Here is a 6,419-nt window from a genome sequence, read left to right as displayed (position 1 = left end):
TACATAATATTAAAATAGTGTGGTGGCTGGGCACCGTGGCTCATGTGTATAATCCCAGTACTTTGGGAGGCCGAGACAGGTGGATCACCTGAGGTCGGAGTTCAAGACTAGCCTGGCCAACATGGTGAAACCCTGTCTCTACTAAAAATACACAAAAAAGTTAGCCAGGTATGGTGGCACACACCTGTAATCCCAGCTAATCGGGAGGCTGAGACAAGAGAATCACTTGAACCCGGGAGGCAGAGATTGCAGTGAGCTGAGATCGTGCCACTGCACTCCAGCCTGGGTGACGGAGTGAGACTCCATCTCAAAAAAAAAAAAAATGTGGTATTGGCATAGGAGTGGACAACTAGGTCAATCTAGGAACACACCTTTTGGAACTTGATATATATGAAATGACTCAACCAATCAGTGAAGACAGGGTGGATGTTCACTGAATATTGGAGAAAACTGAACTCCCCCATACAAAAGAAAACGGATTTCCACTTTACGCACACTCAAAATTAAATTCCAGATTAAATACTAGGATATTTTTAATGATTTATTAAATATTTTTTTTGGTAGAGACAGGGTCTTAATATGTTGCTCAGTCTACTGTCAAACTCCTAGCCTCAAGCAATCCTCCCTTCTACTTCTCAAAGTGCTGGGATTATGGGCTGAGCCACCACACCCAGCCTGATATTTATTTTTAAATATCAGGAAAATGTAAAACTTTGTTTTGTTTTGGTTTGTTTGTTTTGAGATAGTCTCGCTCTGTCACCAGGGTGAAGTGCAGTGGTGTGAACATGGCTCACTGCAGCCTTGACCTCCTGGGCACAAGCCATCCTCTCACCTCAGCCTCCTGAGCAGCTGGGACCACAGGCATGTGCCACCACACACCACACTCAGCTAACCTTTTTTCTTTCTTTCTTTTTTTTTTTTTTTTTTGAGACGGAGTCTTACTCTGTCGCCCAGGCTGGAGTGCAGTGGTGTGATCTCTGCTCACTGTAACCTCCGACTCCTGGGTTCAAGTGATTCTTCTGCCTCAGCCTCCCGAGTAGCTGAGACTACAGGCACGTGCCACCAAGCCTGGCTAATATTTTGTATTTTTAGTAGATGGGGTTTCACCGTGTTAGCCAGGATCTCAATCTCCTGGCCTCGTGATCCACCCACCTCGGCCTCCCAAAGTGCTGGGATTGCAGGCGTGACCCACCGTGCCTGGCCCACACTCAGCTAACTTTCGGTTTTGTTTTGTTTTGTTTTGTTTTGAGACGAAGTCTCTCTGTTGTTCCCTAGGCTGGAGTGCAGTGGGGTAATCGCAGCTCACTGCAACCTCCGCCTCCCGGGTTCAAGCGATTTTCCTGCCTCAGTCTCCCAAGTAGCTGGGATTATAGGTGCCTGCCACCGCACCTGGCTAATTTTTGTATTTTTAGTAGAGACAGGGTTTCACCACGTTGGCCAGGCTAGTCTAAAACTCCTGACCTCAGGTGATCCGTCCGCCTCAGCCTCCCCAAAGTGCTGGGATTACGGGCGTGAGCCACCGCACCTGGCTTCTTTTTTTTTTTTTTGGGAGAGATGAGGTCTCGCCATGTTGCCCAGGCTGAAAGTAAAAATTTTATGACCTCAAGAGTTGAAAATGATTTCTTTTTCTTTTTTTTTTTTTTGAGATGGAGTCTCACTCTGTGGCCCAGGCTGGAGTGCAGTGGTGCGATCTTGGCTCACTGCAAGCTCCGCCTCCTGGGTTCATGCCATTCTCCTGCCTCAGCCTCCAGAATAGCTGGGACTACAGGCGCCTGCCACCGCGCCCGGCTAATTTTTGTATTTTTAGTACAGACGGGGTTTCACCATGTTAGCCAGGATGGTCTTGATCTCCTGACCTTGTGATCCACCCGCCTCGGCCTCCCAAAGTGCTGGGATTACAGCCGCGCCCGGCCAAAAATGATTTATTAAATAATAACGCAAAAAGTACACAGACCACTAAAACCCTGCCAATAACAAGTATTGGTTAGGCAGTACAGAAGAGGACCTGTTGATGAGTTATCACTCCTGTGATTTGATGATGTCATATGGCATAGTTGCCCTTGTTTTGTTTTGTTTTGGTTTGGTTTTGTTGAGACAGGGTCTCATTTTGCTGCCCAGGCTGGAGTGTAGTGGTGAAACCATAGGTCACTGCAACCCGGAACTCCTAGTCTCAAGCAATCTGTCCATCTCTGCTTCACGACTAAAGAAACAACTGGTAAGTTTAATAAATCGAACTTAAATCTCTGTGAAAAGACACTGTAAACATAAATAAAAGATAAGCAAACTATTGAAGGAAAACATAAAACCAAAAAAACCTCAACAAACCCAGAAGGTATTTTTAAACTCCAAATAAGTCCACACGCGGTGGCTCAAGCCTGTAATCCCAGCACTTTGGGAGACCGAGGCAGGGGGATCACTTGAGGTCAGGAGTTCAAGACCAGCCTGGCCAACATGGTGAAACCCCATCTCTAATAAAAATACAAAAATAAGCCAGCTGTGGTGGTGAGCGCCTGTAATCCCAGCTACTCAGGTGGCTGAGGCAGGGGAATCGCTTCAACCCAGGAGGTGGAGGTTGCAGTTAGCTGAGATCATGCCACTGCACTTCAGCCTGGTTGACAGAGCAAGACTCCATCTCAAAAAACAAATTAACTAGAAATAAATATGAATAGGACTGAAACATGATAGGAACATGGAGAAAGGCTATAAGGCAGGAATACACATCAGAAGAAACTAGGCTGATAGACCAGAAAGAAAACATGCTTAGCATTATATGCCTAGCAGTAATCAGAGAAACCCCAGCACTAATGAGGGCAGGGCTTCACCTGCCTTGTTCGTGGCCATATACCCAGTTCATAGCACTGTGAGGGCAGGGCTTCACCTGCCTTGCTCGTGACCACACACCCTGTTCATAGCACTGGTTGGTATTCGTAGCATTGTTAACAAACAAGATACACATCAATATAACGTGATGGATTTCTCAGCCTTCAAAACAGCAAGTTAAAAACCCTGCCAATTAAAAAGAAAGGCATAAACATGACTATGATTAAAAAAAAAAAAAGGCTGGGCACGGTGGCTCACGCCTGTAATCCCAGCACTTTGGGAGGCCGAGGCAGGTGGATCACGAGGTCAGGAGATTGAGACCATCCTGGCTAACACAGTGAAACCCCGTCTCTACTAAAAATACAAAAAATTAGCCGAGCGTGGTGGCGGGCACCTGTAGTCCCAGCTACTCGGGAGGCTGAGGCAGGAGAATGGCGTGAACTCAGGAGGCGGAGCTTGTAGTGAGCCAAGATCACGCCACTGCACTCCAGCCTGGGCGACAGAGCAAGACTCCGTCAAAAAAAAAAAAAAAAAAAAAAAAGTGCCAATAACAGGTATTGGTGAGGAAGTGAATACCAGGACCTGTGCATATGATGAGCTACTGAAACTGCCTTTGCAAAATTATGACTAAGACAGTGAAAGAGATCTGACTGAATCAATTCCATCTTGCTTCTAACCTCTAAGCTGTCCTAGTTCATTCTTGGGCGTAGGCTGAACTAACTTTGAGAGAAACTTATAGTTCATAACCTTATGGTTTATAGTTTAAAACAAAGAGGGTAACAGCCCTCTCCCAAAGCAGACCTCCTTCTTGCCTGGGGACCAGATGGCCTTTGTAGGACTAACACTAGCCACAAGATTAGAAGCTATGGTTTAGGAGTCCTGCAGCTGGAGGCTAGAAGATTCTGATCCTCCCTAAACTGCTCCTAAGATCAGTACTTGGGACATTTTGCAGACCCTGCACTTGATGGATCAGCTGGCACCACCCAGATCCGTAAAATGGCTCGTCTGATCTTGTGGCCCCCAGGAACTGACTCCGCACGAGAGGACAGCTTCAATGCCCTATGATTCCATCCCCGACCAATCAGCACTCCTGGCTCACTGGCTTCCCCCTACCCACCAAGTTGTCCTTAAAAACTCTGCTCCCTCTGCCCGGCCACCCATCGTCTGGGAGGTGAGGAGCGCCTCTGCCCGGCCACCCATCGCCTGGGAGGTGAGGAGCGCCTCTGCCCGGCTGCCCCATCTGGGAAGTGAGGAGGGCCTCTGCCCGGCCACCCATCGCCTGGGAGGTGAGGAGCGCCTCTGCCCGGCTGCCCCATCTGGGAAGTGAGGAGGGCCTCTGCCCGGCCACCCATCGTCTGGGAAGTGAGGAGCGCCTCTGCCCGGCCACCCATCGTCTGGGAAGTGAGGAGCGCCTCTGCCCGGCCACCCATCGTCTGGGAAGTGAGGAGCGCCTCTGCCCGGCCGCCCATCGTCTGGGAAGTGAGGAGCGCCTCTGCCCGGCTGCCCCATCTGGGAAGTGAGGAGTGCCTCTGCCCGGCCACCCATCGTCTGGGAGGTGAGGAGCGCCTCTGCCCGGCCGCCCATCGTCTTGGAAGTGAGGAGCGCCTCTGCCCGGCTGCCCCATCTGGGAAGTGAGGAGTGCCTCTGCCCGGCCACCCATCGTCTGGGAGGTGAGGAGCGCCTCTGCCCGGCCACCCATCGTCTGGGAAGTGAGGAGCGCCTCTGCCCAGCCACCCATCGTCTGGGAAGTGAGGAGCGCCTCTGCCCGGCCACCCTATCTGGGAAGTGAGGAGCGCCTCTGCCCGGCCACCTATCGTCTGGGAAGAAGTGAGGAGCGTCTCTGCCTGGCCGCTCCGTCTGGGAAGTGAGGAGCTCCTCTGCCCGGCCGCCCTGTGTCTGGGTACAAGTGAGGAGCTCCTCTGCCTGGCCGCTCCGTCTGGGAGGTCTACCACGGAGGCCAGAAGCAATGTGGGGGCTGGACGTGGTGGCTCACACCTGTGGTCCCGGCACTCTGGGGGGCGAGGCGGGTTGATCACTTCGGGCTAGGAGTTCGAGACCAGTCTGGCCAACTTGGCGAAACATGAAGAATACAACAGACAAACCAACCAACCAACTCAGTGACAACAAAACAGGTCTACCCTGGAGTCATACTCTAATTTTTTCTATTTTCTTCCCTTTCTGATCCTTTATCCCACTTTCTTTTTCTTCCTCCTCCTTCTCCCTCTTCTTTGTCAAATAGAGGATTGAGTTATTATCACTGATCCATATAAAGTCCCTCTCTCATTTATTTTAACTCCCACCCCCCATTTCTATTCCCCGACTTCCCATGTGCAACCTTCCTAATATGTTTGATACGCATCTTTTTGTTTGTATGTATTTTTAGAAAATGTTTATTGTTTTTGTATGCAAAAATTAATAAAAAAAAAAAGAGCTAAAAAAAAAAAAAAAAAAAAAAAAAAAAAACTCTGCTCCCTGAATGCTGGGGGAGACTGATCTGAGTGATAACAAAACCCTTGTCTCCCGCACAGCTGGCTCTGCGTGAATTACACTTTCTCTACTGTAATTCCCCCGTCTTGAGAAATCAGCTGTGTCCAGGCAGCCGGAAAGGTGAACCCACTGGGCAGTTACACTGCTGCTCCTGTGACATGATTATGTCACATGGCATGGTTGCCCTTTTTTCTTTTTGACAGTCTTGCTGTCACTGAAGCTGGAGTGTGGTGGCACAATCTTGGCTGACTGCAGCCTCCGCCTCCCAGGTTCAAGCAATTCTCGTGCCTCAGCCTCCCAAGAGCTGGAGTACAGGCCCGCGCCACCAGGCCCGGCTAATTTTTGTATTTTTAGCAGAGGTGGGGTTTCACCATGTTGGCCTGGCTGGTCTTGAACTCCTGGCCTTGGCCTCTCAAAGTGCTGGGATTACAGGCATGAGCCACCGCACCAGCCATAGTTCTGTTTTCTTGAGACGGTCTCACTCTGTCACCCAGGCTGGACCAAAGTGGTAGAGTCATAGCTGCCTGCAACCTAGAACTCCTGGGCTCAAGTGATCCTCCCACTTCAGCCTCCCCAGTAGCTAGGACTACAGGCACGTGCCACCACGCCTCGCCTTTTTTTTTTTTTTTTTGAGACAGAGTCTTGCTGTGCTGTCCAGGATGGTCTCAAATTTCTGGCCTCAAGTCATCCTCCTGCCTCAGCCTTCCAAAGCTCTCAGATTATAGGCATGAGCCACCACACCTGGCCCTGTAGTTGACCTTAAAATAGATTATATGATTATCTGGGGGTGTGGGTGGGGCTGATCTAGCTACATGATCCCTTTTACAGCATGGAGCTCTTGGTGGGCACAGTGGCTCACACCTGTAATCCCAGCACTTTGAAAGGCCGAGGTGGTTGGATGACCCGAGGTGGTCGGATCACCCGAGATCTGTAATTTGAGACCAGCCTGGCCGACAGGGCGAAAACCCATTTCCGCTAAAAATACAAAAATTAGACGGGCATGGTGGCACGCGCCTGTAATCCCAGCTACTCGGGAGGCTGAGGCAGGAGAATCGCTTGAACCCAGGAGGCAGAAGTTGCAGTGAGCTGAGATCATGCCACTGCACCCTAGC

The sequence above is a fragment of the Symphalangus syndactylus genome, chromosome 13 (genome assembly GCF_028878055.3).
Source record: "Symphalangus syndactylus isolate Jambi chromosome 13, NHGRI_mSymSyn1-v2.1_pri, whole genome shotgun sequence".
NCBI classification, from domain to species: domain Eukaryota; kingdom Metazoa; phylum Chordata; class Mammalia; order Primates; family Hylobatidae; genus Symphalangus; species Symphalangus syndactylus.
This window is presented reverse-complemented; position numbering follows the sequence as displayed.